Source organism: Phascolarctos cinereus, unplaced genomic scaffold (assembly GCF_003287225.1).
Source record: "Phascolarctos cinereus isolate Bilbo 61053 unplaced genomic scaffold, phaCin_HiC Scaffold_2;HRSCAF=192, whole genome shotgun sequence".
In the NCBI taxonomy this organism is placed as follows: Eukaryota; Metazoa; Chordata; class Mammalia; order Diprotodontia; family Phascolarctidae; genus Phascolarctos; species Phascolarctos cinereus.
The window spans coordinates 249,162,749-249,176,297 of record NW_027555625.1 but is presented as its reverse complement, the minus strand read 5'-3'; the positions used below and the strand labels follow the sequence as shown (position 1 = coordinate 249,176,297).

General features: G+C 40.0%; 1 pseudogene; it reads right to left on the bottom strand.

Moving 5' to 3' along the window:
• Positions 1-5,066: 5,066 nt before the first annotated feature.
• On the bottom strand, positions 5,067-5,839 carry LOC110205102 (endophilin-B1 pseudogene; annotated as a pseudogene).
• Positions 5,840-13,549: the final 7,710 nt, after the last annotated feature.

Genomic DNA, 13,549 nt, shown 5'->3' with positions numbered 1-13,549 from the left:
AAAACAAACAAAAAATCCCATTTATTGTCCTTAGCTATCATCCCTAGCCAAAGTTCATTCTGGTATTTAACTTTCTTGGCATTATTCTTACTGGATCATGATACTCCTTTTTATTTATCTTCAGTTACCTGCTCTTGCTTACATCTTTTATAAGTCACTTAAAAAATCTGAGTTGATGATTTCTTTCTTTTTTTTGATTCATTAATTTATTTATTTTTAGTTTTCAACATTCACTTCCACAAAATTTTGACTTCCAAATTTTCTCCCTATCTTGTCCTTCCCCCAACACCAAGACAGCATGCATTCTGAAAACCCTTTTCCCTGATCTGACCTCCCTTCTATCTCCCCCTCCCTCCTTCTCTAATCCCCTTCCTCTTCTGTTTTCCTGTAGGGAAGGATAGATTTCTATACCCCATTGCCTGTATATCTTATTTCCCAGATGCATGTGAAAACAATTTTTTTTTAACATTAGTTTTAAAACTTTGGGTTCCAAATTCTTTCCCTTCCTCCCTCCCCACCCACCCTCATTGAGAAGGCAAACAACTTGATACAGGTTATACTTGTGTAGTCATGCAAAACACTTCCATCATAGTTATGCTGTGGAAAACTAACTATATTTCCCTTCATCTTATCCTGCCCCCTCCCCCATTTACTTTATTCTCTCTTTTGACTCTGTCCCTCCTCAGAAGTGTTTGCTTCTGATTACCGTCTCCCCCAATCTGGCCTCCCCTCTATCATTCTTCCCCCCCATCTCTTTTCCCCCCATTTTCCTATAGGGCAAGATAGATTTCCATACCCAATTGAGTGTGTATGTTATTCCCTCCTTAAGCCAAATCTGATGAGAATAAGATTTACTTATTCCCTCTCACCTTCCCTCACTTCCCCTCCACTGTAAAAGTCTTTTCTTGTCTTTTTATGTGAGATAATTTACCCCATTCTACCTCTCCCTTTCTCCTTTTCCCAGTAAAATCCTCTCTCACCTCTTAATTTTATTCTCCAGATATCACCCATTCATCTTCAACTCACCCTGTGTCCTCTATCTATCTATATATACATACATGTAATTTTTTCCCCTCCAACTACCCTAATACTCACAAAGGTCTCATGAGTTACAAATACTATCTTTCCATGTAGGAATGTAAATAGTTTAACCTTAATAAGTCCCTTATGATTTCTCTTTCCTATTTACCTCTTCATGTTTCTCTTGAGTCTTGTCATTGAAAGTCAAATTTTCTATTCAGCTCTGGTCTTTTCATCAAGAATGCTTGAAAGTCCTCTATTTCACTGAATATCCATTTTCCCCCCTGAAGGATTATACTCAGTTTTGCTGGGTAGGTGATTCTTGGCTATAATCCTATCTCCTTTGACCTCCAGTATATCATGTTCCAAGCCCTCCGGTCCCTTAATGTAGAGGCTAAGTGGATGATTTCTTCATGCAGGCAGAAGGTAACTCTTTAGTCACCTTCTTTTTTCCCTCCTTATTGGAACAATTTCTGTGTATATCTTAAGAATTTCATTCTTTTGAGCTTTCCCATCCTTTTTGGGGGAACCTCTGGCTTTGGAAGTTTAGGCCATTGTATCCTATGTCTCCTTTCTCTAAAATCTTCAGAATTTGAGCCTCTAAAATCTAGGATGCACATTTGATTGTATCCAGATTTCTTCTCCTCTATCATGGGCTTTATGACAGAGTAACTACTTCCCACTCCAAGCTCTCATTTCTTCAGAAAGGAGAATTGACTTTCAGAAGAATACACAATAAGTGGTGAGGCAGTTGGAATACTCCTTGCTTCCCATCACCACTTCCAGCCTCTCCCTCTACCATCATCACTCAGTAATGTCTCCTCCTTTAAAGTTCATTCAATCCATATTTATCACCCAACCAAGACTCTGCTGGCTATTGGCTACTGATCTCCAGGACACTCTCCTTTCATTCTCATTGAATCCAATGCTTGTCTCAGTCTTTTTTTTTTTTTAACCCAACTCCTGCCTTCATACTAGCAATACTCCCTAAAACACCCTAACCTCCCAACTCCTCAATTTACTAATTTCCTATAACCTACTTCATCTAATCCCAGCTACAATCAGAAATGGCCACACTATAGTTTCCCAAAGTGGGCAATACCACCTCCTTGCCCCACCCCCCCCAAACTGATCCAGAAGAGGTGGTAGTAGCCTCAGGTGCAATTGGGGGATGTTGAATACAAATAAGGGGGTGGTGGAAGCATAAGGAAAGAATTGAAGATAAGAAAATTTTGAAAAACCATTCATGCATGTTTCATCTGCTATATAACAGAGTTAAAGTTGTAATGATTACATTATTTTTCAAATAAACACACAGAATGCTAGTTATAACCAATCAGTGGTCAAGTCTTCTAATAGGTCTTAACAAGCAAGTGTTGGCAGGCAAGCGTGTTGTGCATTGTCAGGAAGTCCAGCATGCATTGGCCTGGATGCATACGTGCCTGTAATGACTTGTTTACAACACAATACTATACAGTTACATGATACAGTACTATACAGTTACATGATGCAACATTGCATCAGCAAAATTTCAATGCAGGTAAAACCCCACAAATTTCCAATAAATGATTAAATTTAAGATGCATCATTTAAAAAAATATATATTTTTGAAGTGATACAAATTTTTAAAAAACCCTCTGTCTTAAAAACCCTTACCCTCTCAGCTAAGAACTTTATTTATTAAAAAAATTGAAGTCATTTGTAGAAAACTCCTTTCCCCCTCTTCCTCATCTCACATCACTTGGGTGCCTTCTGCTACTATGTTCTTAACATTAAGATGTAGCCCTTCTCCCTCATTTCTAAAATATATAGAGAATTAAGACAAATTTATAAGAACGCAAGCCATTCCCCAGTTGATAAATGGTCAAAGGATATGAACAGACAGTTCTCAGATGAAGAAATTAAAGCCATCTATAGTCATATGAAAAAATGCTCTAAATCAATTATTGCTTAGAGAAATGAAAATCAAAACAGCTCTGAGGTACCACATCACACTTATCAGATTGGCCAACATGACAAAACAGGAAAATGATAAATGTTGGAGAAGATGTGGGAAAATTGGAACACTAATGCATTGTTGGTGGAGTTGCGAAATGATCCAACCATTTTGGAGAACAATTTGGAGCTATGCCCAAAGGGCTATAAAAATGTACGTGCCCTTTGATCCAGCAATAGCACTTCTAGGGCTATATCCCAAAGAGATCAAACAAATGGGAAAAGGACCCACCTGTACAAAAATATTCATAGCAGCTCTTTTTGTGGTGGCAAAGAATTGGAAATTGAGAGGATGCCCATCAATTGGGGAATGGCTGAGCAAGCTGTGATATATGAATGTAATGGAATACTATTGTGCTATCAGAAATGATGAACAGGCTGACTTCAGAAAAACCTGGAAAGACTTATATGGTCTGATGCTGAGTGAAGTGAGCAGAACCAAGAGGACTTTGTACACAATAACAACCATGTTATTCAATGACTAATATTGTTAAACTGAACCCTTCTCAGCAATACAAGGATCTAAGACATCTCCAGAGGCCTCGGGATGGAAAATGCTGTCCACATCCAAAGAAAGAACTATGGAAGCTGAATTGCTATCACTTATTTTTACCTTCTGTTGAGTTTTGTTTCCTCTTTCTGATGGTTCCTCCTATTGGTTTTAATTTTTACTTACAACTTCACTAATGTGAATATATGTTTAATAGGAATGTAAATGCAAAGCCTATATCAGATTGTGTGCTGTCTTGGGGAGGGTGGGGTGGGAGGAAGGGGGAGAAAAATTTTCAACTTAAAAGCATATGGAAATGATTATTGATAAATCAAAATAAATTAATAAATTTTTTAAAAAAAAGATGTAGACCTTCTCATTGCCAAGACAAACCCCTCTATGTGCACAAGAGATCCCAATTCATCCTGTCTTCTCCAGCAGATTGTCCTTCTCTATCAGCCCCACTTTCTTTCACTCATCATCAATCTCTCCTTGTGTACAGTCTGCTTTCCTGCTATCTACAAACATACCCATGTCTCCTCTATCCTCAAAAAATCCACAGTTGATAGATTAGGCCTTACTCATTGCATCCCATATCTCTCCTCCCTTTTGTGGCTAAACTTTTTGAGAAGTCTATCTACGCTAGGTTTCTCTACTTCCTTTCCTTTCACTTTTTTCTTATCTCTCTATAATTTGTCTTCCAGTCTCATTATTCAACCAAAACTGTTCTCTTCCAATTTACCAATGGTCCTTTAATTTCCAAATCTAATGGCCTTTTAAAAAAATCTTCATCTTTCTTGACCTCTCTGCAGCCTTTGACCCTGTCGATCACCCTCTTCTCCTTGATACTCTCTTCTCTTTAGGTTTTCATTCATTGCTTTCCTGATTTTCTTTCTACCTGTTTAACAGCTCTTTCTTACTCTCTGTTCTTAGATCTTCATCCAAGTCATGCCTGGGTATCCTCCAAGTCTGTCCTGGGCCCTCTTGTCTTTTTCTTCTATATCATTTTACTTGGTGATCTTGTCAGCATCTATGGATTCAACTGTTGTCTCTATGCAGATGACTGAAATCTATTTTGTCCAGCCTTAACCTCTCTCTTGACCTCAAATCTTGCATGTCCAAATGCCTATGATACATCTGCAAACTGGATGTCCCATATAAATTTTTTTTTCAATCCATAATGAATTTATTTTACCATAAAGGAAGAAGTTTGCTGTTAGCGAAAAATTTAGTAGAAAACAGTTCTGCTTTTGATCTAGTTTACACAAAAGTAGAATCTACTTGTTAATGAAAACTTCAGTAGAAACAGAGAATAATGTAGGAAAACATCCTTGGCACAAAATAAAAAGTCTTAACACCATATCTGAAGTAATGAAAAATTTACCATGCAACAGAAAAAAAAGACTCTTTCTGATGGCTGGTAGTTGCTGAGTCTCTTAAGACCTTAACATGGAAGACACTTAAACCTGTTTTACATAGTTAATCATATATGAATATGGTGTCATAACTGGCAGTCTGTATAGAGGTTCCCCCCCACCCCCACACACTTAGCTGAGCGGTTCTAAGTAATTGGTACTTTGTCCTTTTGATTTCCCCTTTTACTCATTAGCCAGTCTGAATCTGTACCAACAATACTGTATACTGTGATCACCTCATCTTCAAGAAGTGATAATTCATTACTATTTGGAGCATCATAATCACAGAGAACCCTGACTTTCCTACTTCCAGTGGATTCCTTCAAGTCACTGAGGGCAAGAGTAACAACTATGTTACTTGTTGAAGGCAATAGAAAGATGGTAACTACAGATGATGAAGAAGTAGAGGCATTTGACGTGGAAGCTGTTGAAGTCTGATTGTTGTTAGATACAAAGGCAGATGGAAAACTCCCAAAACTGCAGGTCCAGCATGTGGTGGTAGCACTGAGCATGTAAGTCATCCGGACCTCCACTAAGTTATGCAGGCCAGTGAAAGTGGTGTGCATGTGTACTGCTGATCCCTTCCAGAAGGAGTCTGGTAATCTCCACCTGATAGTCAAATTCACTCTGAGTTATTCTTAATTCCTGTTCAGATAATACTCTAGTCTCTGCAAAATTTGCTTTTTTCAGTGTGGTCTTTGCTGCATCCAAATCAAGACTCTTATTTTGCAGTAGTTTCTTTTCTTTAGCAATTGTTTTATAATCTCTTTCTATAAAGTTTCTTAAAGGAGTAAGAAAGTTTATTGCAGATGTTTGAATTATTTCTCTGCTGTCCAAGTCGTTTTCGTGTTTTTCTACATTTGATGAGGGCATTACTGTAAGCAATTCCTGGGCCAAATTCATTCACTGTATCAATCATGTATTGCCCCAGGAGTACTTGGTCATTTATATGACTTGGAGCTTTTCTATCCAACTTCACATTAACTCTTTTCTTCTAGTATTAGGATTTGGCTGCAATGACACCTCTGTTTGCCTCATATTTTTTTCTGTCCATCATTTGGTTCTCTAAGTGAGCATCCAATTCAGTCTTCTCTGCCTGACCAAGCTTTTCTTCTATGAATTGTACCGGGTGGCCAAGAAAGGTGCCCTAGTGCACTGCCAGCTTCTTCATGTTGAAGTCCACGATGCTTATGTTGGGCTGAACTAGAGCTGAGCCAGAGCTGCCTCAGAAGGAGTAGGGAGTGGAGCCACTGAGATGGGGTCCATATAAATTTTAAACTCAATATGTCCAAAAATGAATTCATTATTTTTTTCTCCAAATCCTCCCTGCTTCCTAACTTCCCTTCCTACTGTCAAGGGTACCATCATCCTTTCCGTCACCCAATCTCACAACCTAGGTATCTTTCTTGACAGCTCACTCTCAGCTCACTCCCCCTCCCCCTTCCTCCCTCCCAGCCCCTATCCAATCATCCTTTTCCTCTCACATACTCTGTGAGTGATACTGGCCTCCTTGCTATCCTCACATATGACACTCTTATCTCCCAGCACTAGGCATTTTCACTGGCTGTCCCTCATTCCTGGAACTCTCTCTTGGCTCATCTGCAGCTCTCGGCTTTCTTGGCTTCTTTCAAGTCTTAGCTAAAATCCCACCTTCTGCAAGAAGCCTTTCCTAGTCTTTCTTAACCTTGATGCCTTCCCTCTGAGATTATCTCCAGTTTATCCTGTATATACCTTGTTTGTATGTCATTGTTTCCATGCTATCTCCCCTGTTGGACTGTGAGCTCCTTGTGGTAAGGGTCAAGGTATTTTGTTTGTTTGTTTTTGTTTTTTGCCTTTCTTTATATCTCCAGTCCTTATCACAGTGTCTGGCACATAGTAGCTGCTTAATAAATGCCATTGACCTGTTGTCTAGGTTGGGGCCAGAACCCTGGTCTTGGTGTGTTTATTGACTAATATGTACATATAGAGATAGAGACAGGAATGGGGACTCGTTCTGTGATTTTATTAGTCACTCTAGGGAATACCCAGGTGAGAAAACTTCTTCAGTCAGTACAGGCTGGAGCTTTTTCTTTCCCCCCAACTTATCATCTTAGTTTTCCCTCTATTGTAGAGATACTACACTGCCTGTATGTATCAGAGGCAGCACTTGAATCCAGGCCTTCTTGGTTCCAAAGCTGGCCCTTTATTCATTATACTTCACTGTCTCTCATAACATAGTAATGACAGTGCACATCTAGGAACTCAAATTAGATGAAGGAAATATGCATGAGCAAGTAAAGAGATTTTTCAAATCTACTGTAATGAATATAGAAAAAATGGTTTATAAGGAATCTATTAACTAGTTATATGTAAATGGACCTATCATTGAAGCCCCCTCTGATTTCTGAACTCTAGAAATCAAGGGTAGTAGAGCTCAAGCTCTAATACATTCTACCAAGCTAGAAAGGCTTTAAGTATGTGTCTAGTGATGGGCATTGTATGTCTCTTATTTGAGGACTTGTCTCCTTAAGGAAGAGAAGTTTACCCCCAGGCTGGCCCCAAGGACCCTTTGGATCAAGGACCATTGGACTCTCCAAGACAGCTACTGAATCCTAGAGGGTTGCTGAAATAAGAACACACATTCATAAAGCCCCAGGTCATTGAAGTATGGGAAAAGTAATTGAAGTAAATAGGCACTTAAAAAGAAATCTAGAAAAGAGTTATTCCCTTAAGTAGATAATTAAACTTTCCCATTTCCATTTGTTGACACAGTTCAATTGCTGAAGGAATCTTTTATTTTTTTCCCCCATAATCAAGGCAATAGTAAATTCAGTTCAGTCTTTGAATTATCACAGATTCTGAGGGAAGCACTTTGTAAAGTGCTATGTAAATATGAGTTACTCTAACTATGCATAATAGGTGGGCCTGAACCATATATTAATTTCTCTGTTGTTCTTGCCCCCTCTAGGCTTTGGTAGTCCTTAACATATTAAAAATTTCTTATGATAACATCCATGCTAATTAACATTTATGTAGTTTTTTAAGGTTTTAAGAGTGGTTTTCTTATAATTGCTGTTGTTCATCCTTTGTTTTTGAAGAAGACCAAAGACATCACGTTTGAGTGATGTCTTGATCTGCGAGTGAATTGGATTTTAGTGAGATTTTGTTGCACAAATCATCAGCCTCACTCACTCTTTTAGTGTCATCAAAGTTCAGTGGCAAGACAAAAGTCAGGAGGACTGGCAACAGCCCAGGATGCATCGGGTGACCTCAGCGTCTTTGATGTCTTACCAAGCTCCACAGAGCCTGCTTTAGCTGTCTTCATGGCCATTGGAACACATTGTTCTCATCCACTCAGTCCTCTGGGGGAGGTCTTCACATGATTGGGGTAGGCATCCCCCTAACTCACATGTGGGCTTAAAGCCTGCTGGCTACCCTCAACCTGAGAAGTGTTACCAGGATGTTTCTGCTATTCATGCTGCAGCTTCGTGGAACCACACAGCGCTGCTCACCTACCTTTGGTGTATGCCTGTTTCCTTATAATAATGTGAGGTTGGTAGCACATGTTTTATTATCCTCACTTGATAGGAGAGAAAAGTGAGGCTGTGGAAAAATTAAGTACCTTGCCCATAGCCTCGTAGCTTGGGAGCGTCAAAGCCAGGAATCCAACCAAGGTATCCTGCCTCTAAATCTACTGCTTGTACAGTCTCCTGTACCTTTCCCCTTGTACTCGCTGTGTTTATACATCTATATCCCTTCAGCTGGTTTTCTTCTAGGCTCGTGCCAGATGTCTCAGTTGGATTTTGTGTCTTACTTTTTTTCCTTTTAAATAAGGAGGATACATTGAGCAGATGATTCCTGTCCTAGTAAGACTGAACAAAAGCAAACAGACAAAAAACCAAACCAAAACCAAAACAAAACCCAAGAATAGGCCATAAGGAAAATCTTTTAAATCATTTGTAGAATAATGACATGGAAATGGATGGCTTGTGGGGTGTGGTATGCAGACTTTGGTGATATTCAGTCAGTCAACCAGCATTTATTAAGTGCCTACTGTGTGTCAGGCACTGTGCTAAGTGTTGCAGATACAAAGGAGACAAAAAAAAAAAAGCAACAAACCCACTCAACCAACCCCCAAACGCCAAATCAAAATCTAGTCCCTATTCTTAAGGAGCTCATGGTCTAAAGGGAGTTGGGGAAAAAACATCTGGTTTGGGCTACACTTAGGAACTGGAGGTGTGTTTGACCCATCTGCTGTGCAGGATAAATTTGGAATAGTAGACTCAGAGGGAAAGCACTGAGATTCAGAAGGACCAGGAAATACTTTTGTCAGAAGGTTGGACTTTAACTGAGATTTTAAGGAAGGCAGGGAAGACAGGAAGCAGAAATGAGGGAGAGCATTCCAGGTGTGGGGGAAAGCCAGCGACAATGCCCAGAGTCAAGAGATGGATTGTCAGGTGTGAAGAATAGCAAGGCTAATGTTATTGGATCACAGAGTATGTGAGAGGAATAGGATATGAGAAGAGCAGACAGTAAGGAAAAGGCCAGGTTATTTCAGAAAGAATAGACCAACCTGTCATGGGCAAATTAGTTATAGAACCACTAAAGAGTCAGAGAACATGGGTTCAAATTCCAGCTCTAACATTTGTTGTTAAGTCATTTAGTCATATCTTACTCTGCAGTGGTTTGCCATTTCCTTCTCCAACTCATTTTACAGATGAGGAAACTGAGGCAGAGTGAAGTGACTTGCCTAGGGTCACACAGCTAGGGATTGTCTGAGGTCAAATTTGAACTCAGGAAGATGTCTTCCTGACTCCAGGCCTGGTGCTCTGTGCACTATGGTGCCACCTAGCTGTGATATTGTGTAAGTCACTTAACTTCTCCAGGTCTCAATTTCCTCATCTTTAAAATGAGGATATTAAGGGGCAGCTAGGTGGCGTAGTGGATAGAGCACCGGCCCTGGATTCAGGAGAACCTGAGTTCAAATGTGACCCCAGACACATAATACTTACTAGTTGTGTGACCCTGGGCAAGTCACTTAACCCCATTGCCTAACCAAAAAAAGAATAAAATGATATTAGACTAGGTAATTGATCATGTCCTTTCCAACTTCCAATCTGTTATTTAAGGGTTAGAAGGGATTAAGCAAAATGGGGAGAACTGAAGGCACCTCACATTGCATCCTAACTTTAATATTCTGTCAATTTGAGACAACAGCATAGATCTTGTGCTAGAAAGTACTTTAGATATGATCGAGTTCAAGCACATTATTATATAGGTGAGAAAACTGAGGCCATGGAGGTGAGTTGACTTGATCAAGTCATATAGCGACTAGTGGGAGAAATAGAATTCAAAACCTAGGTCCTTTACCTCCAAATTTGTTATATAGTTTCCATCTTACCTTGTTGCTTTTCTCATTTTCCTACAACTGAACTTAATTAGCATTAAAAAACAAATTCCAAGAGCATTTACTAAGCATTCAATGTGTGCACAGCCTGGGGATACAAATATAATAATCAGGAAACAGTCCCTCCCTTCTGAGAGCTTACATTCTCCTGGGGGGAAGGCTTTGCTTTCACAAAAACCTCACAAATGTATCTGAATGGTCACCATATTGCTGTGGGCTGGTCCTCAGAGGAGACAAGAATGTCAACAGCTGCTCTCTGAGTTTTGCAATCCTGTATTTGCCCTGGCCCCATTTTATCTCCTGATTCTTCTAAGGTTACAGTCATTTTTCTTGATCCTTTTCAATTTCTCTCTTCTCTCCAATGCTAGTTTCCCACTTGGCTCCTTTTTGTTTCTATTCCCAAGAATTGAATTATTCCGTTTGTCCTCCCCAGCCAGAGCAGTTCAGAAAGCCTTCAGCTCATCTGAAGTGGGGATGGAGTGAAGGGAAGGAGGAATAAGGTGATGGATTTTATGCAGGTCAGAAGGTACAGCTTTGTCTGAAGCATTCCTCTCCTGCCTTGGGGGATGAATTTGTATTTTAAATGACAGGCCCCAAAGAGCTAGATGACAATACTGAAGAAGGAGGGGAGAGGTGAATGAACCTATTGACCAGTGTTTAACAACTTTGTATTTCAATTTAAAATAAAGACAAAAATACTGGCACTAAAGATGGGAAATGTTCCTTTCGCTTCCAATGTCCTAGAAATTTGAAAGAAGTATGGGGCTAAATTAGCAGAGGAATGTTTCTTCTCTGTCTGCAGAAACCTTTGCAATTAGAATAAATTCTTATGAATTTAATTAAGACAGTGCCAGCAGCTTAATGCAGCAGCTCAGAAAAGCCAGCAAAGGCATTTTATTTTTTAACCCACCCCTAAGAATGATTAGCATTCTACATTAAATAAATGAATGCAATGTAAACATCTCAACTTGCACCAGCTTCAGTCTCCGATGGTCCTAGAGGGGTTCATGGAAATCTCATTTGGCATTTCCTTTTCTCCAGCAAGAGGTGAGGGGATGTTAACCAGTACAGTGGGGATAATGCAATCATATTTCAACTTCAAATAGATTGGTGAATTTAGTTAAGCTAGTCTCTCCTGAAGGGTGCAGTAGGGCTAGGACACCGAATAGCGGGTTCATAGCAGCCTCTGGACAGGACAAAATGCCTAAGAGTTCTCCATAACTAAGAGTAAATGAAAGCAGGAAAGATTTAGGTCAGCCATAAGGACTTAAATATAAAAGGCAAAGGATTGGAAAGGGAAACAAATGGAGAGTGGGATTTCTGTCCCTGTTGATTCCAGGTAATTTAATCATTTACTTTTCTGTGGGCAGAGGCTTAAGCCCTTGTAGTGTGGAGAATTCATATGAAGAGCAAAAGAGCCACATGGGGTAACTTTTTTTTTTTGTGAGGCAGTTGGGGTTGTGACCTGCCCAAAGTCACACATCTGATGAATGTTACATGTCTGAGATCAGATTTGAACTCAGGTCGTCCTGATTCCAGGGCTGGTGCTCTATCCACTATGCCACCTTGCTGCCCACATAGGGTAGCTATTAACAAAACCTTAGTACTCACAAGGCAAGGAGAATAGTTGGCAGCAAGGGAGTTTTTGTGAGAGGCTCCCATTGCCCTTAATGAAGGGAAGCACGTAGTGGAGTGACTTCTGAATGTGGAACATCGAGTCTTGAAATAAATCACAGCCAGAAGTTGAGGAAGAAAGTGTCTTTAATTGAGAAAACAAAGCAGGAAACCTGCCGCCTTGGGGGATGTCCAGTGGATTTCCCTCCCAACCAATGAGACCAGTGAAAAAGTTTTTATAGTTTTAGGAGGAAAGGGGGAAGAAAGGGGTGAGGTAGCAAGGCCTGGTTATGAGACCCCTGGGGCCCTTGGCAGTCTAGGCAAGGAAAACTACTTCATTCTGGCTGTTTTGCCCTTTACGCCATGAATCCCATTGGAAGGGGGTAAGGACACTAGAAGCCGAGATCCGGTTTGAGCTGGGCTCCCTACAAGGCAACATCTCTGAGTGGGGGGACCTAGGTGTGGTTCAATTTAACCTAATTAAGAGTAAATATCTTAAGAGCAGTAATATAAGGACACTACTGAAATTCTGACATTACAAGGATCATTTAAGGGAATGGCAGTCCATATTACATTTGGTATTCGCAATTCTGTCATCATATTAACAAGTTTCTGTCAAGAACCGTGAAACAACTTTCATACTCTGGTCAAAGTCTCCTCAGGGCTCCAATTTATATAGAGTTTTTAGACAAAGAGCTGGCTGACTTAATAGGAGAAGACCCAGTCTTGCATAGGGGAAGGTAATAATATAATCAGGAGACAAATAATTCTTAATTGTCTAATGATATTGTCTAATAATTTTCTTAATTGTCTAACAATGAGGGGCAAAGACACAGGGAACTTGATTCTTACTGTGTCACCCAGCAAGAAGCTGGATGGATGTTTTAATGTGTACTATCTGAGTTTATTAGCCTTGGCATATATGTATCCCTAGGGGCTAGGGCCTTACCAGTCAAACTGGTTTTCATTACTTCACAGTTCCAAGACTGGTTGACTTTTTTTTTTTAAGTTGCTCTGAGGTTTTGAGTCCTTTCCAGATTTATATGCTTCTATTTTTTTTTAAAATCTGCTTTTTTGGATATAAGTCTCAGGCTCCTCGAATCCACGAGGTTCCCTTTAATGTCTTGAGTAGTGTCAGAGAATTCAAAGCCTGAAGGCAGAGTTTCATCATAGACCCTAATGAAAGGGCACTGACTACCTAGACCCTATAGTGGTATAGGAAACTCTGGGCACCCAAGACAGTCTGAGGGAGGACACACATATCAGCCCTTCTCTTAGGAACTTTTCCATTTGGTTGGTGAACCAGTGGAGCCCGAAGACAGAAAATAACAGATACCTGAGAACCCAAGACCACTGCAAGCATGCCATCCCATACAGACTGAGTTCTGTCTGCTGACTTTTCTACATTTTTGTCCTTTGAGACAAAGTTTCTTCCTGGAGATGCTAATGGAGGTCAGAAGTTATCTGTAGACTAATGGTTGCTTGGAAAGAAAGTTGAGGAGAGTGGGCTTAGGCTCAAATGTTAGGGTTCAAAAGAACTTGTGATCCTATGGCCTTGGCATAGCTATTATATTGAATGAGTTAAATGAGAAAATATCCTTCTTGTATGATCTCAGAGTTATTTGGAAC